Raw genomic sequence first — 25,088 nt, 5'->3', positions numbered from 1 at the left:
CTTCCATAAAACAGGAAAGAAAAACGAGAGGGGGAGAAAAAGTGACAAAAACATTTATGAATGTTTAAGTGAATACTGGAGAATTTCCGAAAGGCTTTATTCAGGATTAGATCAGTGGAGGAAAAAAAATATATAAGAATAAACAAACGTGCATAAGACCATGATTTCATAAAATTTTTAACAATAACTTCATTTTCTCTGGCAAGGGGTTCAGAAATAATGTGATATAAGGTGAATTCCAGGAAGTATATGATACTTAAAACTACAGAAATAATTGAATATCAGCTTAAGGAAGCTGTTTTCTTACTGTTTTTAAGAAACAAGATTCCATTAATGGATCTTTCGGGTAGTCCTTTGAATGACTTTGTCCACCAGTTTATGTTGGAAATAGCTTTTATATACATTTCTTCCGTGCTGGGACAGTGAGTTCGTCTCTGTCCCCGTCCAAACCTCATGTTGAATTGTATCCCCAGTGTCGGAAGAGGGACCTGGAGGGAGTTTATTTAATAATGGGGTGAACTTTTCCTATGACGTTCTCATGAGATCTGGTTGCTTGAAAGTTTACAGGGCTTCCCCCTTTTTTCTCTCTCCTGCTGGCCATGTGAACACATGCTCTTTTCCCCTTTGCCTTCTGCCACAATTGTAAGTTTCTGGAGGCCTTCCCAGGCATGCCTCTTGTACAGCCTGCTGTGAGTCAATTCAACCGCTTTTCTTCATACATTACAAAGCCTCAGGTAGTAGCGTGTCCGGAATTGGTAGGTTCTTGGTCTCACTGACTTCAAGCGTGAAGCCATGGACCCTTGAGGTGAGTGTTACAGTTCTTAAAGATGGTGTGTCCGGAGTTTGTTCCTTCGGACGTTCAGATGTGTCTGGAGCTTATTCCTTCTGGTGGGTTCGTGGTCTGGCTTCAGGAGTGAAGCTGCAGACCTTTGCGGTGAGTGTTACAGCTCATAAAGGCAGCGTGGACCCAAAGAGTGAGCAGCAACAAGAGTTATTGCAAAGAGTGAAAGAACAAAGCTTCCACAGCAAGGAAGGTGACCCAAGCCCCAAGCTGGTTGCCGCTGAGTGACGCCAGCAGCCTGCTTTTATTCCCTTATCTGGCCCCACCCACATGCTGCTGATTGGTCCATTTTACAGAGAGCTGATTGGTCCATTTTACAGAGAGCTGATTGGTCCGTTTTGACAGAGTGTTGACTGGTGCTTTTACAATCATTGTGCTAGACACAGAATCACAGAGTACTAGTTAGCTAGATACAAAGTTAGCTAGATACAGAGTACCAATTGGTGTATTTACAAACCTTGAGCTAGACACAGAGTACTGACTGGTGTATTTACAAACCCTGAGCTAGACACAGAGTGCTGATTGGTGCATTTACAATCCTTGAATTAGACACAGAGTCAGAGTGCTAGTCCTCCAAGTCTCCACTAGGTTAGCTGGATACAGAGTGTTGATTGGCACACACACAATCCTTCGGCTAGATATAAAAGTTCTTCAAGTCCCCATCCTGCTCAGGAGCCCAGCTGGCTTCACCTAGTGGATCCTGCACCTGCCCTGCAGGTGGAGCTGCCCACCAGTCCCAAGCTGCGCCTGCACTCCTCAGCCCTTGGGCTGTAGATGGGACCAGACGCCACGGAGCAGGGCGCTGTGCCGGTCCTGGAAGTTTGGGCTGCCTGGGAGCCCACCTCAGGCAGGGAGCTCAGTCATGGCGGACTGCAGGTCCTGAGCCCTGCCCCACTAGGAGGCAGCTAAATCCTGCGAGAATTTGAGTGCAGCGCTGGTGGGCTGGCACTGCTGGGGGACCAGGCGCAACCTCTGCAGCTGCTGGCCCGGGTGCTAATCCCCTCACTGCCCTGGGGCATGTGCGGGCTGCCAAGCCCGCATCCGCACCTGCAGGAACTCACACTGGCCGGCAAGTGCCGTGCTGCAGCCCCAGTTCCTGCCGGTGCCTCTCCCTCCACACCTCCCCGCAAGCAGAGAGAGGCGGCTCCGGCCTCAACCAGCCCAGAGAGGGGCTCCCATGGTGCCATGGTGGGCTGAAGGGCTCCTCAAGCACTGCCAGAGTGGACCCGGAGGCCGAGGAGGCACTGGGAGTGAGGGCTGCTAGCACATTGTCACCTCTCAGTCGTTTATAGCAGTGTGAGAACAAACTAACACAGGCAGGAAAACGTGTATCTCCAGCTCTGGCTTTTGTTATTCTTGGAATATGCTTTTTTTGGGGAGGTTCACAAATAATTCGGACAATAGTAGTTTGAGGGAAAGGTAACCTGTTCCAGATTAGAAGTTTTGTATCTTGAGTACAAAGCCTCTGGCATTGCTTTTTAGAATCAGAAAAGAATTGGCAATGTGGCAAACAGATTATATTTTGGAAATAAAATATGTTCTGATTGACTGGTAAAACATGTTGATTGTAGTTCAAATCATTAGAAATAATATAATTAGAATGGGCAAACTCTTTGTTTTGCGTTGTCATACATTGACTCTTCATATTATCAAATAGAAAAAATATATTTTAGCTATCTATAAATGAGTAAAAATTAAATTTGTCATGGCATCTTACCTTGTCAAGGGACATACGTATGTCACTCCCAGTCATATGGCAAATGTAGATACCAATTGAGCACAGCAGCCACAAGGTAACCTTTTTCATTGTGAAGCTAAATGTTGTCCAGAACACTGGGTAAAAATCAATTCTGCTGCCCCCTGGGGTGTTTAACATGGAATGAATTTCGTTACCAATTCAGAGAAGCATGAAAGAGAATTTATTTGTTCTGTAGGGGTGTTTGTAGCCCAAAAAGATTCCATAAAATCTATGATGATGGCCAAAAAGTGACAAAAACATTTACGGATTTTTTTTTCTTCAAATATATGTGTAGTTTAACCATTATGCAGGATTTTGGAGGAATAAATCAATCACTTAGCCTGTGAATACACCCAAGGTGTGCAGATGTTACCAAATTTAATTTTTCTCATTGAATCCCTCATTGGTTATTGTTTATGTGTTAAAATATTTTACTTATAGCTCTCTGATAACATTTAACATGCTTTATATCTTTCCTTATTCACTGTAGCTCAATTCTTGGGGAAAAAAAATCTCTATTTTAATGAAAGAAATGTAACAAAGTAAACTCCATCTACTAAAGAGCCACCAATTACTGAACTATTTGATGTGTTTCTCTTTTGTTTTTCCTAAATAATCAATATGATTTCAGTAGGAAATAATTTATTTGGCTGTGTAGAGGAAGAGAATTGATTAGCTGCTTTGCAATGGCCTTTGTACTTTGAAAACTGTCAAGAACTGGCTGTTTTAGACATTGGCAGGAGAAACCACAAGGTGCCTTCATTTGTTTGTCTATCTAGTTGCTGCTTGAACAGCTGTAGTGTCTTTTAGTGATTCTTGCTTCCTGTGACAGCATTGCAATGCAATCTCTTTTTCTGGGCCTGATTCAAATAATCATGCTTTAATTTCACAAAGGCTAATAATTTGGCTTCATAGATTAGACAACTAGCGATGCCTTAGCAATACATCTATAGACCAAGTAATTATAGCCCTCAAATTTCCCAGATGTCTGCAAGCTTATGCTGCCATTTGGTAAACATCATCTTCATTGTCATTTAACTCTACCTTAATTGCATTATTTTTCTTGAAAATGAGGTGCTTTAGGAATTAGAAAGTTGAAGCAGCAATGTGGGAAAACAAAATGTTAAGTATGAAAAATATAATTGTAGTGTTATGGGGGTTTCTTTTTTTTTACCTTTTTAGGTTCTGTCTTCAATGAAATTATTGCTTTTATCTAAAATTTATATTTAGCATAATGGCTCTGAATAAGTCCCTCTGGTCAGATGACATCATTTCAAGACAAGACTCATTTTTAGCTCCACTAGAACTTGCTTGGCGACCTTGAATAAGCTACTTAACCTCTCATTGACTTATTTTTATCACCTGCAAATTGGATATAATAGGTTCAGCCTCCCTCATGACGATACTGAAGGATAGTTAACATAATGTTTTAAAAATGCTTTAGGACCCTGAGGAACCATGCTGTATGAGAGCATTGTGTTGGAAATCAGAACCTAGACCACCCTTGCAACACTTAAATTGTATCATTTATGCACATCTAGATTGACCTCAGTCCATTTTAACTTTAAAAGTATCTCTTAAAGATTCTTGGTCCATTTGAAATTACCTTTCAGTAAAACATTCAGTGTATGATGAGATTTGCCAACCCTGGAGAAATCACAGATTTTTATTAAAAATATCAAGTCCAGAGACTTTTTAAAAAATATTTTAAGCATTGAATTAAAAATAGATGAAGCAAATTGATAAAATTATTTGAAGCTCAGAGCAAATATAATAGATAATAAGCCCTTCTTTCCAAGGTGTACTATTAAGAATGTTCACTTTAAAGTGTTTCAGTTAGTAGTTGAAAGTATTATTTTTAAATTCTTTAAATATCTCTTCCTCATTTTACTCATAGTGCACTTTTAACTGTAGCAAAATTTTCTTAGATTTTTCCTACATTTGGTATAACTTCTTTTCGTATTTCCACCATTGTCATAATTTTTTACTAATCAAAAGTTCTAGGAATGATTTCTTACTATTTCTTTGCAGATCAAAACTGTATCTACTTTTTTCTGTTTTATTAGAATAGATGCATTAAGATATACTATATCACCACATTCACTAAAAACAGTGACAGGACCAACCAAAGCTTTTATTTTTCCACTTTCTTTGTTCTCATTCTTCATATTTAGAATCCCAAGTACATAACTTTATTTATTTTTTTTTTTCTCTTGATGTTGGGAAGGACTCCGTCATTTATTTAGTGATGGGCAAAAGCAGTGGAGACTAGCAACTTTTCCAAACAAGTGGATTGAATAAGCTGATTTATTCAGCCACAGTGAGGATACTACTGAAATAGTTTATAGTTATTATTTGAAAATGATAGTAATCTATTTGTATAAACGTATATTCTTTTTAAAAACTCAGATAAAAAAATGAATATGCTTTGCTCAAGTTAACTTTTGTTCCCTTCCCAAAAACAAATGTATCCCAGAAATAAGCATCCTTGAGCATATTGCAGAGAATGTGCTGGGTGATCTGAAAACATTTTTAAAAGAAGAGTTTGTAAACCTTTTTTTTGAATAATTATAAGTCCTGTAATATGGACTGTTACATATCCTGTTAAATTAAAATGAGAGTGTCTTAAGAGATTTTAGCCTAAGAGACATTTGATAGTGTCATGGAAAATACTGAAATTGAAGGCTTTACTGTATTTCTTATAAGCCATAATCTGGAAACTTTCCTTTTACCATGATTTGTTATTGAAGTGCAGGCATTACCCATCTTTGCACATCATAGAGCAGTCTGTCACAAATGTTTGGAACCTGTAGAAGATATTCTACATGACACACATTGGAGAAAAATGGTCCTTAATTTACAGCATTGAACAGCTCTATGAAGTAGTAACTTAAGATGAGATTATTTAGAGGTATAGGAATGGTTGATGAAACCAGCATACACACGGCAGAGAGAGAATGTATAAGTTCTCTAGTTTAAGGAACTAACAAGTTAAACAAATGTTGATATGTAAGAAACAGAACAGGACAAAAAGAATCAATGAGTGTTACAAAACTGTCAAGAACAATATGATTAATTCAGAGATTAGACATGAAGATGAATTATAATCTTGAGTATACATTTGCCCTACAACAGATATAAGAATCTCTGGCTTAAGGAACTAACAAGTTCAACAAATGGTAATGTGTAAGAAACAGAACAGGACAAAAAAGATTCAGTGAGTGTTACAAAACTGTCAAGAACAATATGATTAATTCAGAGATTAGACATGAAGATGAATTATAATCTTGAGTATACATTTGCTCTAAAACAGATAACCCAGTCACCTACTTGTCTCTGCCCCATACTCTTTTAACTTTTTCTACAATTAACACAAAATAAATAGAAGAGTATATAATTAAGAATATGATGATTATTTGGGGATTCTGTGTGTGAGGGTAGTATAGGCTATTACTAATTTACATCCCCATCAACAATTCACAAGAGGCCTCTTTTCTCCACATCCTTGCCAACTCTTAGAGTTCGTCTTTTTGATAAAAGCCATTCTAAGAGGTGTAAAAGAATATCTCACAGTACTTTTAATTTACATTTCTCTAGTCATTAGTGATAAATGCATATCTTTTTCATGTACCTAATTGGCCATTTGTGTGTCCTCTTGAAAAATGTCTGTTCGGGTCTTTTGCATATTTTTTGTAATTGGTTTACTTGATATATTGTTGTTGAGTTGTTTGAGTTCCTTATATATTTTGAATATTAAGCCATTATCAGATGTATTGTTTACAAATATCTCCTCCCATTGTGTCTGTTTTCTCTTCACTTTGTTGTTTCCTTTGCTGTGCAGAAGCTTTTTAGTTTGTTGCCATCCCATTTGTTTATTTTTGCTTTTGTTACATGTGCTTTTGATTTCATATTCACAGAATCATTGCCTAGATCGATGTTTTGGGGCTTTTTCCCTATGTTTTCCTCTAGTAACTTTACAGATTCAGATTTTATATTTAAGTCTTTAATCTATTTGAATTGACTTTTATATATGCTGTGAGATAAGGGTTCAATTTTAATCTTCTGTATGCAGATAACCAGTTTTCCCAACATCATTTATTATACAGACTATCTTTATTCATTGTGTATTTTTGTCACCTTTGTCAAAAATCAATTGACTGCAGATGTGTGGGTTCTTTTCTGGACTTTCCATTTTGTTCCATTGATTGTTGTATGTGTTTTTATGACATGTTTTGGTTACGATCACTTTATAATACAGTTTGAAATCAAACTGTGATATTTCTGCTTTGTTTTTGTTCAATATTGTTTTGACTATTTAGTATCTTTGATGCTTCCATACAAATTCAAAGATTTTTTTAAGTTCTGTGAAAAAAATGACATTAAAATTTTGATCGTGATTGCTTGAATCTAAAGATTAAAGATTTATTTGTCTAGTACAAACATGTTCACATTAATGTTTGCAATCTATGTACATGGGATAGCTTTTCATTTATTTGTGTTTTCAATTTCTTTCAAACATGTTTTATGGTTTTCAGTATATAAGTATTTTACTTGTTTAAATTTACACCTAGAGTACTTAACTTTTTATTGCTATTTTAAACAGGATTGTTTTCCTAATTTTCCTCTCAGATAGTTTATTATTATAATATAGAAATATTACTGACTTTTTATGTTGATTTGGTATCCTGCAACTTTACTGAAATCATTGATCAGTTCTAGCAGCTTTTTGATGGAGTCTTTATGGTTTTTCTATATATAAGATTGTGTAATCAGCAAATAGAGACACATTTATTTTTTCCTTTTCTATTAGGATGATTTTTATTTCTTTCTCATCTAATTGCTCCAACTAGGACTTCCAACACTTTGTTGAAAAGAAGTAGTGAGAGTGGGCTTTCTTGCCTTGTCCCTGATCTTAAAGGAAAAGCTATACTTTTCACCACTGAGAAAAATATTAGCTACAAAGGACATGGCCTTTATTGTGTTGAGGTATACTCACTCTTTACCTAATCTGTTGAGACTTTTCATCATAAAAAGGAGGTTAAATTTTGTCAAAAACTTTTCCTGCAACTACTGATAAAATCATTTTTATCTTTCATTTCACTAATGTGGTATATCACGTTATTGATTTTCATATGTTGAAACATCTTTGCCTCCAAGAAATAAATATCACTTAATCATAGCAAATGATTCTTTTAATGTGCTGTTAAATTTGGTTTGCTAACATGTTGTTGAGGATTTATGCATCTATGTTCATCAGGGATATTGGCCTGTAATTTGTTTTTGTTGTAGTGTCCTTGTCTGTCTTTGATATCTGGGTAATGCTGGTTTTATAGATTGAATTTGAAAGTATTTTCTCCATTTCAGTTATTTTGAAAAGTTTGAGAATATTTGATGTTAGTTATGAAAATGTTTGGTAGAATACAGCAGTGAAGCCATCCAGTTGTGGACTTATCTGTAATGGGAGAACTTTTAATAATGATTCAGTCTTCTTACTTATTGCTAGCCTGTTCAGATTTTCTATTTCTTCATAATTCAGTCATGTTCGGTTATATGTGTCTAGGAATTTATAAATTTTTCTAGACCATCCAGGTTTTTCATATAACTGTTACGTTTTTGTAATATTTTTTGTTGTATTTCTAGGGTATCAGTTGGAATGTCTCTTCTTTCATTTCCGATCTTGAATATTTTCTCTTTTTTTTTCTCTTGGTAGTCTAAGAATTCGTCAATTTTATCCTTTTTTGAAAAACTATCTTTAGTTTTGTTGAATTGTCAAATTGCTTTTCCAGTCTTTATTTTGTTTATTTCTCTTCTGTTCGCTGTGATTCCCTGTTCCTATTATTTGAGCTTAGTTTATGGTTTTTTTTTTTTTTTTTCTAGTTTCTTAAGGTATAACATTGGATTGTTTTTTTGAGATCCTTTCCCTTTTTAGAGGTAGGCATTTAGTACTGTACATTTTCTTTTTAAAACTGCTTCTGCTGCATCCCATGAGTTTTGGTATGTTGTGTTCCATTTTCATTTGTCTCATGGAATTGTTTTATTGATTTTGTTTCTTCTGTGACTCATTTGTTGTTCAGTAGTATGTTGCTATTTCTACATATTTGTGTATTTTCCAAGGTTTATCCTATTACTGATTTTAGTTTCATGTCAGACAGCTACTTGTTATAATTTTAATTCTTTTTAATCTTTAAGATTTGTTTTGTGGCCTAACATATAATCTTTCCTTATAAATATTTGTATGAGTTTCAAAGGGATATTGAATGGAATGTTCTATAGATGCCTGTAAGTCCATTTGGTCCATGCATAATTCAATTCCAGTGTTTTCTTATTGTTATTTTTGTTTAATTTGTCCATTGTTGAAAGTAGGGTACTAAGGTCCCCCCCTATTATAGTATCACAGTCTGTATCTGCCTCCAGATCATTTAATAATTGTTTTATGCATATAGGTGCTTTGATGTCGGGGGCATATATATTTACAATTGTGCTTTTCTCTTGGCAAAGTAACTCTTTTATCATTATGTGATAACCTTCTTTATCTCTTTTATACTTCTTGAGTTAAAGTCTATTTTATCTGAAATAGTTATAACAAACCATGTTTTTTTGAGGGAGGTTAATTTGTGTTGAATTTTTTTGTGTCCCTTCACTTTCCATCTGTGTGTTCTTATCAGTAAATTGGATCTATTGTAAGCAACCTGCTATTGATTTTATTTTTAATATTTCATTAAGTCATTCTATATATGTTATTGAGGTATTTAATCTATTTATATTCAGGGTAATTACTGATAGGTAAGGACTTGCTACTGCCATTTCAGAACTTGTTTTCTGATACATTTTTTAAGTCCTGTCTTTTTTTTTTCATTTTTATTTTTTCCTTCGCGGTTTGTTTGATTTTTGTGGTGTAATGCTTTGAATTTGTGTGTGTGAGTGTGTTTGTGTGCAACTGCTATAGGTTTTTGCTTTGTGATAATCATGAGGTTTACATAAAACATCTCATCTTTATAACAAGCCAAAATGATACTTGAATCTGATAAGTTAATTTTAATGGAATATAAAAACTTTATACCTTCATTCTCTTCCTACTTTTTATGATTTTGAAGTCAGCATTTACAATTTCATTTTGTAATTTGTATCTGTTAACAATTTATAGTATTTATAGTTGTTTTCAATACTTTTATTTTTAACCTTCATAGTTGGAATAAATATGCCTTACGTACCACCCTTACAGTTTAATAATTATGAATATGACTGTATATTACTTGTATCATTGAGTTTTTAAAATTTCACATTTGTTGTTGTTGTTCTTGTTAATTATCTGCCTTTTATGTCAGCTTAAAGAACTCCTTTCTGCAGTTCCTGTACAGCAGGCCTAATGGTGATTAGCTCTCTTACCTTTTGTTTGGCAATGTTTTTATTTCTCTCTCACTTCTAAAGAACAGTTTTGCTGAGTTAAATGTTCTCGGTTGAGCTTACTGCTTCTTTATCTGATTGATCAAGTCTGCTGTTTAAGCTATCTACTGATTTTTTTCATTCAGTTTTTATACCCATTATTTCTAGAATTTCTATTTGTATTGTTTCTTTTTCTGTGTCAAATGTTTCATAGTTTTCATTTTTAAATTTTATTTAATATTCTATGAATATTTTCTTATAGTCCCCTAAATTACCTTAAGGGAATTATTATGAATCCTGGCCAGTTATGTCATAGATCTCCATTTTTTAAGTCCATTATTAGAATCTTGTTGGTTTCTTTTGGTGATGTTATATTTTTCTGATTTTTCATAATCCTGTGTCCTTATGTTTATGCCACTGCGTATAAGAAGACATCCACTTCTTCTGGCATTTGAACATGTTATTCGGTGGTGATAAGTCTGTACTATTTGCCTTAATTTTTAGAGAGGCCAGATGGTTGCAATTATGGACAGGCAAACTTTTGTACTGGGTTATCTATATATAAGATTATGTAATCAGCAAATAGAGACAGGTGTATTTTTCGCTTTCTATTAGGATGATTTTTATTTCTTTCTCATCTAGTTGCTCCAGCTAGGACTTCCAATACTTTGTTGAAAATAAGTAATGAGAGTGGACATTCTTGCCTTGTCCCTGATCTTAAAGGAAAAGCTATCTGGGTTATGTAGGTGGAACTGGTTGCTTCCTGTGCTCTGAGATTGAATGGTAATTCTGACTGTGCTCTGTGGTTCAGTGTGACTATTGGATACATTTCGTTGTTAGGAGCAGCTTTTGGTTGAGTTCAGTGATCATCTCTAACTGGGAAGGGTTGCAGGTTGTCTTCCCTGTCTGAGTGATACTGTTGATTGACATCTGAAGTTGGGCAGGGCCGAATGTTTGGCTCTATGGCTGAGTAAGGTCTCTGGGGTTGCTGCTCAGGAAGGTGGGGAGAACAAGGTTAGAAGCTATGCTCCACAGATATGCATTGATTTAGGAGTGCCTTCTGGCCTAGGGTAGACTTAAGTAGAAAACAAAGGCTTGGAGGAGTTGCCATTCAGCAGCTGGGATTGGGCAAAGTCAGAGACTTCCTTCACAGATAATCACTCACATTCAGTTTCTTCCCAGCCTGGGGAGGACTAAACAAGAGCACTGGGGCTGTGTAAGGAAGATGGCTAAGGCCTCAAGCTTGGGAGATCTGTGGACCATCCCCCCATAGTGTGATGCTGTTGGCTAGTCTCTTTGGTCTGGTACTTCCATTGGTCAGGCTGTAGAACAAGAAGCAAGATCTGCTCGCTGATTACTGCACGCTCCATCCCCATTCTTTGTGTCAACCCACCCCAGGTGGTCTATCTCTACTGGTACTCCCAGTGTTTCCTATGAGATAATACAGGAATGAGTTTCTGGCAAAGGATTCTAGAATGTTGAGGAAGCTGTAATAAATATACACCTCTTATTCACTTTTTCCACTATAGAAACTGGATCCAGGGAACTTTTCTGTGTGTGGCACTGTGCCGATTTGGGGAAGGGCTGTGTTGTCAAAGAAAACTGTTCCTCCTACCACACAGATGTGTTTTTCTCAGTTCTTTTTTTTTTTCCAAGGACATAGCTTACCCTCACTCTCAAATTCGGGGATATTCACAAAGTTATTATTGGCTATGGATAGTTGCTAATTGGATTTCTGTGAGGGAAGGGTAGAGCCCGATGACTGATCTGCCATCTTGCTAATGTCATTAAAAAATTATTATTTAGATTGTATTCTACTTTAAAAACAAATATATGTTGCAGAAATTTTTAGGTGATATTCTCCTTAAAGTCATGGAAATCCCAAAATAAAACATGTTTTACAAGTATGACTACTATATATGTATATACAAGACACTATATATTCTAAATTGTTTCTCAGCAAGCTGTCACTCTATACAATTTATTTTTTCTGGCCAGTTAACTGTATAATGTGAACAATTTGATTATTACAACCCTATAAGACTAATTGATATGTGTAGGGAAGGCTCATTTAAAATAAAATTAGACAATATGCTTAGATTGCCTCTCTTTTAAACATAAGCTCTACTAGAAAAACACCTTCATTTTTTAAATACAAATGTGATGTTGTCATATGCCTACCTTTATGACTCTTCAAAGACCCAAGCATTCCAATTGTTTTACTCTTGTGAGAGTTGAATTAAAATGCTAAAAGCAAGAGCAAATTTATAGTAAGTATCAAAATTCTTAATTATTCTATGTCATTAATTGGGGAAAAATACAAATGGGAAATTTCAGGGGCTTTTTATTATACTGATGACATGTATAGAAAATGTACCTCTGAATATAGTAATTGTCATTGAAAAGTATCATTAGTTAAATTTAATAGCATTTATTAAGCTTCCTAGATTAAAAACTTGGAAGTTAATAAACAATTATTCTACAATAAACATTATGTTACACATCTACTTCTAAATCACAAGTTTTAATGAATATATCATCAAAAATCTGACAATTTTTCATTCATCAGTAATTTTTCTCATGGATGGAGCACATGAATCTAGTAATGAGAGTTAAAATAATATTAGTTATATCTTAGTTTCTATCAATGCCAACGGCTTGAAGTTGAGAGTTTGACAGTTTTCCTCTGAAATTTCGGTTGCTAAAGTGTGTGTCTATCTCTGCCAAAACCTAACATTTATCATCTATTTTCTTTGTTGTTTATTGCAATTTTAATCTCTAACTTTTAGGCTGTACATATTGCTTTCTTGGCTATTTAAAATTTCTATATTTTGTATATATGTAATTTATACAACCAAAAGATGGCAGTACTTCATCAACTATTCTTTAACTATAGTTCTCAATATTTATTTTTGTGAAGTCAAAATCTGCTGGATGTAATTTTTATATTTCAAAAGTGAAACTATATTCCATTTCAACAGCTGTTCAATAAATGTTTTAATTTTTAAACTCTAAATAATAATAGATTTCCTTTAAATATATATATATGTGTATATATATAATAAAGCCCCATAATAATTTCAAATGGGGTGTCTCTGAATGGATATTTTAAACTCTCTTCTCCAGCACTTCTCTTGGATTTATTTGATTCATTGTGTATGAATCTCACTGAAGACAGATCTTGAAGGCCTGTGGAGGTACCTTTCTATTAATACAATGATCTTGATTTCATTTCTAAAAAATTGAAGCCTATGTCGGTGCTTTCAAATGTACCAAAGTGAGTCTGAATTTTTATCTATTACATCAAGAGTTTTGGCTATAACTCTAACAAATAAAGTACACAGATATTTCTAATTAATATGACATCAATGTAATGAAAGAGATTTTTATGTTTAAATAGAGCAGTACTGAAAGTCCACTGAATTTTTAATTGTATAATGATAATTCACTGAAAATTTTTATTTTTCTTGCTGCCTGTTATATTAAAAACTAATTTTCTCAGGCAATCTTTATCATCTTTCCTACGTCTTCTAGAACCAAAATATCACAATAATCAATTTTAGTGCTTTAACATTATAGTGCTTTAATTTAAATCACAAGTGATTTAAGCTCTTCAGAACTATACATAATTTTATTATCTAATCTCTAATGCCATGTCTTATAAGACATTTTGCCAATACTTTTATTACTATGTGATTTACCATGGAAGGACAAACTTCAAATATTGTGTACTTTAAGCTTCTCAGTAACCTCCACAGCCATAATATTCCTGTCAACTTGTCTGAATTTTAGAGAGTTTTTTTTTTCCCAAGTATACATCCCTGACTTTTCTTAGAGTATTTAGTTTATTAAACTTGAAATTCTAAATTCTCGTTCTGTTCTTTCGAGATGTAAGTTTTCTCCCAGCCTTTTGCCAGTTTTACAACCCAAGAATGTCTTCCCAGGGGTCTGGGAACCAACCTTTTGAAATGTAATCATCAAGGAAGACAGAGCCCCTATCTTCTAGTCTGTAAGAGGATAGAAGTCTGACTTAAATAAGTGCCAATGAGGCTACACAATTGGACTAATCCTGTCAGCTCCCTCTCTCTAATGTCCTCTAACACTTTTTCATTAGCCCACCCCAGTGCATAAAAACTCTCCCACCTTTTACTTCAATAGAGTTGAGTTTGATTTGTCTCCCTTATTGCAATAGTCTTGACCTTTATTGCAATAGGCTTAAAGTCTTCTTGTCTTTTTAACTCTGTCCAGTGCAATTCGGGGAGTGTGGGGGTGTCTCCATTACTTTGTACTGTCGAAACTGCTGGAAGAAAACATGCCACAAAAGTATCCCAGTGATTTTATTTTATTTTTTTCAGTGCTTCTGAGATAAAAGAAACTAAAGCTCTTCTTTTCTTCTTGTTTTTTTCTTATAAAAAACAAAACCCTCGTTGATAATTGAGTATGAGCAGTTTCAAGAGCATGTTAAGGTAGGATCTTGGTTGCTCTTGACAGTGGTGTCTATTTTTTCACCTTGTTTCTCAACTTCTTCCATAACTTCATGGAATTATCTTTCATCAAGAAGTCATGGTGAAGACTGGCAACTCTTATTGGGGAAAAATGCATTATATAACAAAATCTTTCCTGAACTTAGGTAAGTGACACTGATAAGAAGGGTGCTACATAGACAGACCAGTCACAATTTGAAGCATTCAAGTTTTGTGAAGTCCAAACCTATAATCTGGGAATCCTCATTATGGAAAAATACAACATTTTGAATATAACAGTTATTGGTGGTACATGCAGGGCCTTCAAATGGGCCTAGATAAATGAAGTTCCCTGCAATTTAGGCTGCATTATCTCCTATGTAATCCTGGAATGCAGCTACTTAAATTAATCAGTGGTAGATTAGAATACGAGGAAAAACAGCCATGCATGAAAGCACACACACTCACGAACACACAAGAATAGGATGACTCTGTAGTAAGCAGTTGATCTAGAGCCTAAGTCAGAATTCAGAATTAACAGAATCTCTGGGTTGGGATGTAAATTAAATTCAGAATTCAGAACCCAAAGCAGATCTCAGAGCAAAGCGGATGAAAGATATGAGATAAAAACAATTACCAAGATTCATGTGAAATAATCAATGTATTCCCTTTTCTGTCCATTCTTTTGAGTATTTTCCTAGACGATGACCGTATTTTATAGTTGGGGTGAGATCAGGAAACAGATTTGAGCTGATTAAAGACTTTAAACTATAAATACCTAACAAGAAAAAGTATGAACATGTATAAAAGTACATTGAACATATAAGAATATATTTATATGTGTGTATGGTGTGTGTGTATAAGTATATATACTAAATAATATTCCTTGGTCAACTCTCTCCCATCCAAGAGCACAGGAGACGCACCATGCTTCTTTGTTCTTTTCTGTCTCATCCTCTGTAATCACAGGGTGGTGGAAATAGTGACAAGTAAGACTTTGCCAGCGTCCTGCTTTTGCTTTAGTTTTCTGTTTGTTTGTTTTTCAGTTTTAAGAGACATTGATAGGAAGTTTAGGGTGGAGGATGAGTAAAGGATGAACAAAAATAAAGAGCAGTTGTTAGTGAGCACAGAGATGACCGAAACAGCCAACATGGGCCTTTTAACCAAAGATGTGCTCCTTGGAAAGACTCATTTTTATATATTAAAGCGCTTTGTCATACTATTTATTTTTATTTAGACAAAAGCGTTTGAGCTCCTTATTGCAAATAATCATAATATCTAATTTTTTAAAAAAAATTATAAACTGAAACTCAAAGAGTGTGTATAAATGTAAAAAGAGAGAATTAAGTTAAGTATCTAAGATAGATTTGGAGGGTAACTTCTCTGACTGCCCTTCCTCAGCTTCTGACTTCATTTTGCCTCCCTCAGAATTACGACATTAACACTTTTCATTTCTCACTCTGCTTTCAGATACAGTACTCTGTTGATACAAAAGGTAAGAGTAACATAATCCAGTATCAAAATCAGGAGGGAATTCTGAATTTTGTTTTAGCTATCTAGATGCTTCTTTTCCCTTTCTAAAAATGTAAGAATGGTGGCCTTTCTACTTTATGGAACAGTGTAGAGACATTACTGTGTCTTTGGAGATTGATAAGGGATCCATAAAAATTGATACACACATGGGTGGATAATAACTGAGTAAAGGATTTCTTCACACAATTAGTCTTAAGGTAATCGATTTTCAGATTCTCAACTTTCACATATGCTATTTTCAAAAACCAATCTAAGAGTGCCGTGGTGCAGTGCTATGATGGAGATGCAACTTCTCCTTGCTCATCTTTCTTCCTTAACTTTGAAAACACACACACACATACAAACACATATACATATACACATCTCTCACCATGCTTAAACTTTAACTCCGAAGCATTTTTGTAGTCACAAATGTGTCTCCGTATCGTCAAACAGAGGAACATTTCGATATATGGACTAGGCAAAGAGGCTCTTGCAAGTCAAATTGTTTCCAAGTGTTTACTCTCAATAAATCCAGGAAGTCCTAATTAAATCATCAGCAGACATTCTGTGCAATGAAAATTTCATAGGAACTAAACAAGTGATTGGGGCACAATTATACATAATTTCTTTTGAAGATACATGCATCAAAAATCAAAGAACTCTGGTTTTTGCAACCATGATAGAGGCATAAGGAACGGTTATAATCCCGTGTTTATAACAGCTAGCACGTGAACGTCTGACAGCACAAACAATATGTTAGTATGTAAAATGTCATTTCTAAAAAGCTTGTTGGAGCTTTTTATTTATTTTTTTTAAGTGATGTTAGGAGATTCTTCCAATCTGGTAGTAGATATTTTTATAGAACCTTATGCCCACCCATATTTTTTATGAAATGATGAAACTCCTTTCTAGACTTTCTTACTTCTCATAAAGGTGATTTGGGAACAAAAAGGAAATGTGATTAACTGCCACCAACCAGACACAGGGGAAAATCGTTATGAAAATGAGTGACAACATTAATTATTTAATTTGCTTAGAATTTTTCAATGTACTTTGTTTCTAGAAATTATTTCAGCTTAGACATGGGAATGTACGTCTTGACTGTAATTACTCGTGACATTTATCGTAGATGTTTAAAATGTTGGTATTTTTTCCTTCCACTTAAATGTGGCCTTCAGATCACATTAATCTGCCTTAATCAGACGGTAGACATGGTTAAAGTATTATTCCTGGGATCAGGGTCATTGCCAAAATGACGTGAGTTGCTTGCCTGGACCACTTACCCAGTGTAAGTGGCTGCCAAAGAGAATTGTACTTGAAAGGAGGCCATGTTCACAGAATTCCCACGGACTTCTTTGAATAATGTAATTTTAATTTTAATGTTCTTCTGAAAAGGGGCTGAAAGGATCAGTGCCCTGTACCTATTCCAAAGTTCCAATGCTAGCACAGTACTGCTGAAAGCACACTAGACGTGAAGTGGACCTTGTTTGGAAGTGATTAGAGGGCAGTTTTTAGAAGCAAAGATGTAATCATGTCATTTGCCTTAAAAAAAAAAAAATCCCGTACCAGAACCTTATTATCTTTTGGATAAAATACCAAGGATTTATTTAGCATTCAAGAAGGCAGAGCCTTAAGCGGGCATGTCCCTGCCCAACATTTCAATCTCAAGTTTCACTGTCTCTCCTCTTGGTCTTTTTAGTGGACTTTAACATTTTTAGATTAATGTATAATAGTTGTACATCTTTCGGGGTACATGTGATATTTTGATACGTGTTTACAATGTGTAATGGGGATATTCATCATCTCAAATATTTATCTTCCGTTTGTGTTGAGAACATTACAAATCTATTCTAGCCATTTTGAAATATGCAACAAATTATTGTTATCTCTAATTTCTCTATTATTAAATACTAGAACTTATTCCTCATCTAAAAGTATTTTTTTGTGTCTCTTAACCAACCTCATTACTGGACATTTTGGCTCCTTTCTGGTCTTTGCCATATGTCTTATTCCCCAGGATCTTCAAGTAGACAGCTTCCTCAGCCAGAAATATTCTAAAATGATTTTGAATTCATCTCCACATTAGTGACATTTCTCCGAAAGCCTTCCTGTATTCTAGGTTTATTTGTATTTGTTTTTGGATCCTAAAGCCTTTTTATGCGGCTGAGGCAGTAAAGGGATGAGAACTTGGCAACTAATATTTATGGAGCTCTGACTATATGTCAGGCATTCATTAACACTTTTAGTCATTACAACAACCACTTGAGGTTGATGCCAACATATTATTATCTCAATTTTCAAACTAAATATCAGACCCTGGTTGTAGTAACTGGTCCAAGGTGACAAATCTAGTAAGTGGCAAGTAATTACTTCATGCCTGCATGTCTTTGTTACTAATTCTTTATCTCTGAGGGAGCAGTGACTAGAGTCTGTCTTCCTCATCTTTGTGTATATCTTGAGGCTTGGTAGAGCAGATAATTAATAAATATGTATAAGATGATAGAATTATGCAGATAATATGATGGTGAGACAGCTTTTTTGCATATCATAAAGAGTGTCATGAAATACTGAAAAACTTTCTGGTAAGAATTGCACATTTGTACTTGGTTCTAATTAGAACAAATAAAAGAAAGACGTGTACTTAGCTGAGGAAGCTGTCAATGTAGCTCAATCCCAAAGAGTAGTAATTGAATACATAATTCTTAGAAAGGTAATTGTGTGAAATAGGTGAGCTAGTACTTATAGCATTGTCGGTGGGGTTAATTATTAGCCTTGCTTTATTGACACTACTAGATTTAAAAAATGTAAAAAAAAAAAGGCTTCTAAAATTATCCTTCTCTCAATAATATAGGTAATCTTACTGTTTTCTAACTTGCTTTTAATTGAATATTTTTGTTGCATAAGAAAGAAACAAAACAATACTATCATAATAATCACAGTCATTAAACAGAAAGGAGAAAATACACACAAGCAGTAATAAATAAAGTGGTGACCAGACACAATGCAACCATATAACCACTGTTGAAATTTGGCTGTATTTATTTTCCTGTTATCTAACAGGCATATTGAATTACTGTAAATGTGGTGTTTGAATCAGCCTGTTTATTTGGGAGGCCCAGACAACCTGAAATCTATTTCAAAACTGTACGCCTGGAAATATTGCAGCACCAAAGGTTGATGGTTTATATCAGCATTTCCTGGAGATTTATTTAAAAACAAATGTTAAGAACTAATTCTTTATCAATGCCAATGTCAAAGCAATAGATTTCTGGGTATGTTTTGTGCTTGGCTAATGTTAAAGAGAGGAAGTGGAAAAGTGTATTTTCTTTTATGTACAATTTTCTAAACAATGCAATTTTCATAATATTTTATTTAATATTGATGGCTGGATTAAATACTAATAGTCTAATGGAGCCTTTTTCTTTCAATTTGAAATTAATCATTAATGTCTTTACTTGATTACTACTACTATTATAGGTTTTTTGAAACCCTAGACATATTAAACTATATGTATTTTATCTCTTTCTTTATATACAGATAGATATATTAGTTTGACGGTTTATTTTTAATGCCTGAAAGTTATGCTGTGATTCTGTTGTAGTTTGAAGGTGAGGTATTTGTGGTCAGTTGTGTATTTTCTTCCAAATGCTTTTTAACATTTTTAAGTTGAAAATTTATTTTCTTAGGACATCGAATTTCATTGTCTGAACAACTTTTCTTCCATTTTGTAGAAATGTCAATAAAGTCTAGACTTCTGTAGGAATTCTAGTTTGCAATCAGAGTTACCTTTCTACCATATAGCAACAAAAGCTCTCCTTCAAGCAATTTAGAAAGGCATTTCGAGACAACAGGCAGCAAGATAGTTTCTCTCAGTATAGGCAGTATTCTCTTGGTAAGTGTTTTATAAGGCTGTATATCTAGACAAATAATACTTCTATATAGAGTTTTTAATTTGTTCTGCAGACACACAAGTATAGTCATACTATAAAGTGTATAACATCTATTTTCAAATTTCTAATAAATGTAAAGTCAAGGACAAAATAGTAAGACATGTACATTAAAGAACATTGAACACAACTAAAATTTATATGAATAGTAACTTTTCCCAATTTTATTTTAAAAATATAAAGCTGTATTGATAATGTTTTAAAAAAATTATCTTTAACAGATGATTAAAAATTATATTAATTCTTTATGAAAATATTTTTAAATGATAGTAAAGTAATTATATAGTTGCCAACTTTCTAGGCAACTGGAATTGTGTGAAATGTGGGAGAAAAAAAAGTAAGTAGTTGAACAATTCTAATTGAACAAAGCATTTTTGAGGTCTCTGAACAGAGGAAGCAATATAACATGATAATTAAAATGAAATTGACAAAACAGGTCTGGAAAAATCCCTGGAGGTCTTTGTGATTGATTATGTATTTTCCTTTCTATATTTTAAATTTTATTTATGATGTTTTCTTTATTATAAAATATTCAAACAAAAATATACAAAACAATATAAAACCACTGTATTTTTATATTATTTCTGAATTTTTTAAGTAAAAGGAACAGGATAAAACATATAAATTTGAATTTCCCCTTCCTTTCCCTTATATTATACAGAACCAACCAATAATAAAAATGAAATTCCGATTGTTGATTCTATTACTAGATAGGAATATATCTATAAGCAATATGTATTGTTGATTGCACATGTTTGATTTTTTTGAATTTATTTTTCAAAAATGGAGTTTCTGTCACCCAGGGTGGAGTGCAATGACACAATCATAGCACACTTCCACCTCTAACTCCTGGGCTGTAGCGATTCTCTCGCCTCAACCTCCTGAGTAGCTGGGACTACAGACATGCTCCACCATTCTCAGCTATTTATTTTTATTTTTATTTTTACTTTTGAGATAGGGGCCTTGCTTTGTTGCTCAGGTGGGTCTCGAACTCTTAGCTTTAAGTGAACCTTCCACCTTGGGCTCCCAAAGTGCTGGGATTATATACATGAGCCATGGAATAAGCCAATGTTTCATTTTTATGTCAAAGTTATTATAAGTTTGCACTTTAATTGTACTTTTAATAAGTTAAGTTCTAGATCTGTTTATATTGTTATAAATAGATCTAATTTTTACAATTTCATTTGGTTCATAGTGTTTGATAACATAAATAGATAACCATGTATTCATACAATTTTTTCCTGCTATTCATTGATGACATATACAGTTTTTAAGTCTACAAATAATAAGGCAAGGTCTTGTCTGTGCCTCCTGAGTACTCATGTACAAGTGTTTCTCAGGAGCTTGATGCCTATTTGCTGATTCAAACTTTATAATCTTTTTTTTTAAGCTTTATTAGCTGCTGGAAAATTGATTTCAAAAGATGGACATATGTTTAGTCTAATCAGTAGTATAAGAGCATTCTTGACTCTGAACATTACCAAAGGCAATGCTACTTAATGTGAAAGCTTTTTGTTTTGTTTTGTTTTTAAATTTTATATTACATGTGCAAGTCTTACTGTGACATTTAACTTAAATTTTGAAGCAGACAAATGTATTAATCATTTAATGTAAATGTTCTTAATTTGTCACATATGTGGAATTATTTCTACGCAACAGCTCAACATAGTATTCTTTGCCTGTAATTCCAGCACTGTGGGAGGCCTAGGTGGATGAATAACTTGAGGTCAGGATTCGAGCACTCTAGCCTGGGTGACAGAGAGAGACTTTGTCTCAAAAAAAAAAAAAAAAAAAAAGGATTATCTTATATAGTATAATAATAGATGAATAGTTAATTAGATGAATATATGAATGTATAAAGTGTGTGTGTTTGCAGAGAATCTTCCCCACTCACCTGCTAATTTAATAACTTTTTGTAATAATTTCTGACATAATGTATATCAATTTTCCAGTTTTGTTTTTCTGTTTCATGAATGTATGGACTTGTGGTTTTCTAGTTTGTCTGGTTCTTTCAAAAAAATGTCTTTTGAATTTTGATTGAAATAGCATTGAATTTATTGAGTAACTGAATTGTTTTAAACATTGAGTACTCACATCCCTGCATATAATTATTGATTCATCATTGAATTGCATATTTTGTCAAGTACCATTTGGTAATTATTTTATTAGATTAATATTTAAGTAACATTTGGGAGTAATTATTATCATATTTTATCATATGATATATAATGTTTTTACTGTTGATGTATAGAAATGCTACTGCTTTTGTTTTTATCGATTTTTTTCATTCAATCAACCTTGTGAAACTCAGTATGTTTTTAAATAGTTGCTGACAGATTTGTTTGAATTTTCTATATACCCAACTGTATTTCCTACAAATAATAATTATGTTCTTTCTTTTTTTATGACGTTTTTCTTAAGTTATGTTCTTAAGTATGTTACGTTCTTACTCTACGGGATGAGACTCTCAGGATAATATTGTGGAGTAAATCAATTATAGATATATTTGGTCTGCTTTTTTCAAACTCCAGTTATTTTTTAACTCACCATTTATTTATTTGTGTTGTTTTCATCTGCTAATTCAGCCAAATTAATTAAATTTTTAAAATCATATTTTATTTTTTCCCAGTTGTAACTGTTTATATTTTATTTATAATTTTACATGACTACTTTTTATTTATTTTTTATTTTTTATTTTTTTTAAGGAGTTACAATAAAAATCTTTATTTAGGTTTGGTCAGTACAGGTAAGATATACTGGAGTCACAGAGCAATATGCATTAACAGGATACAACAGTTCATAAAAACTGAGTAACTATGCACACACATTTCTTAAACATTCAGTCACCTAAAGAGAAAATGCACAGATGTATGGTGGAAAAAACTGTATCTAACACTGAAACTACCACAGGACTCCATCAATGAGTCCAACTTTTAGTGATAAAAAACTACTGTACTGGGCAAACTTGGCAGCCATAAACCCACATCTACTCTAACAAGTCTGAATGGTGCATAAGTACAGTAACAGCATGAGGAAGAATGCCCTTACACAGCACAGGTTCTAAACAGACATAGATTTATACAGACGTCATTGTGTTATATTTTAAGGAAAAATTTCCATTTACAATTTCACATTAACTCATATAAAAATAACTTGACCCTACACAAAATGTTCTCTTAGCAACATTCAAAGTAATTAACTGTTACAATTTCCAAAGTGGCAGAGGTATTGAAGAAAAAAAAAAAAAAAAAAAAAAGAAAAAAAAAAGAAAAAAAAAAGAGAAAACAACAACAAAAAACCAAAACGTACACCCACAAAAAGGCAAATTGTGACAAAAGTTTGCATTAATTTTCTGGACAGTATCCTCTCCCAAATTAAATGACACTGTATAAAAATTTGCTGAAAAAATATTACAAAACTGAACCCTGTACATTTACACTTGAGTCCAAGCCATTCGGAACGTGGCGGGAACCCACAGTTCGGTTACCTTTCCCACTCACTGCTTTCTCCTCTTGAGGGTCATGATTGGAGTCTGTGTCATTTGATTGGTGTGTGAGAGAGTTTTCACTGCCCGTGGGAGAGTCTACACTTTCATACCCCGCACTGAGTTGATTTACGTAACCACTACCTCCTCTGCCAGTTCTCTCCTCTAAGCTGTTGGAGGACTTACTACCATTCCCTGGAGAAGAAGGAAAATCATCTTCGGTTGTGTTGCCCTCCCTGTGAAATCCAGACCCAGACGTCCTCTGGTGGGAGGAGCTACCATTACTTGGTCCGTTTGTCAGACGACTGCAGTCTTTACTCGTGGCCTCCAACTGTTCTACAGGTTCAGAAGCTGTAGTCCTGCTGGTACTTGGGGCAGAGGCCTGAGACTGCTGCTGCTGGTACTGAGCCAACTGCTGGCGTGTCTCCTTCAGCTGCTGCTGCGGAACGAAAATGGTACTGTGCATACCCTCTACTTCTTCATCAAGCTGGATGATGAAGCCATTCAGTTCATCCTGACTGCTTTTAAGCTCCTCACTATATTTCTTCTGTAAAGCCAACTCTGCTTCAAGTTGTGCACTACGTCCCTGGGACAGCTGCCTTTCAAGCTCTTGATTCTCCTGGATAAGCATTCGACACTTCGCCGTTAACTTTTCCCCTGTTTGGCTATCAGGCGTAAACTTCCAGGCACTCAGTTCATTCTGGGCTTGTTCCAGTTTGTCTTTAGTCTGTTCCAGTTCACCTTTCATTTTTAGGAAAAACAAGTTGATCGCTGGGTCTACCATTGTTGATCTCAGTTGGGCAACGCTCGGCTGCTGGACTTGCTTGAGGTACTGGATTTGAGTAGTACACTCTTGCATCTCTTGTTCTTGGTTGCTAGTCGCATTACAAGGATGTTTTCGCTGCGTGCCGACTCCTGCTGTTGTTGCTTTAGTTTTTCTTCAGACTCTCTTTGGCCAGTTACATCATTAGAATTAAGATCTGTGTACTTGCCCCTCCAAAGCTTGTACATATGCTTCATATTATTTCCATCTTAGAATTAACTCATCTCTTGCCATAACTTTGAATTCTGTTTCACTCAGTCGAACCTTCTTGGGAAGAGGTTCTTCGTTGGTCATCTTGAATCCTCTTCAGGCAGAAGCCAAGCAGGCGTCACCAGTCGCATAGGCCGAGGCCGCGCTGCTTGCCCTTCCGCCCGGGCCCCCGCGCAGCTGGACAGCTCTGCCGCCTGCCCCGCCGCAACCCCTGCGCTCCCCTTTATTTGTGGGGTCTCGCTGCCACAAAATGGCGCTGAGGGAGGACTACTTTTTAATATGCATGTACGAATTAACCAATGTCGAGGTAATCCATTTTATTATTCTGACAAATAATAAAGTTTAACTACCTTCCTCTCACAACTTCACTACTTTAATTTGATCTTATTGACAACAATCATAATGACTCTATCTCCCATTTTTTCAGATGAGCAAATACTTAGATTTACTAATAGGTGTACAGAAATTTTCATTCACCAAAACTACTTCTAGCATGCTTTATTCCAAGTTTGATTTCTTTGTTGATAAAATAAACCTTTAAAATTTTGTTCATTCCCTCAATAATTCAAAGATTTGAACTATCACATATTGATTGCACTAAAAAAGTGTTGTATTTAACTCATAAGTTAAATTTAAATATTAACTGACTCAACTAATATTTTTCAGTATCTTCTGTATGTCAGG

At 34.5% G+C, this 25,088-nt stretch overlaps 1 pseudogene across 1 annotated transcript; it reads right to left on the bottom strand.

Annotated features, from left to right (window-relative positions):
• Nucleotides 1-22,581: 22,581 nt before the first annotated feature.
• Nucleotides 22,582-24,535, bottom strand: LOC101019267 (annotated as a pseudogene). The gene has a single exon (XR_002521990.2). The product of XR_002521990.2 is annotated as a pre-mRNA-splicing regulator WTAP pseudogene (transcript).
• Between the last annotated feature and the right edge of the window lie 553 nt (nt 24,536-25,088).

Source organism: Papio anubis, chromosome 3 (assembly GCF_008728515.1).
Source record: "Papio anubis isolate 15944 chromosome 3, Panubis1.0, whole genome shotgun sequence".
NCBI lineage: Eukaryota > Metazoa > Chordata > Mammalia > Primates > Cercopithecidae > Papio > Papio anubis.
This window is presented reverse-complemented; position numbering and strand designations above follow the sequence as displayed.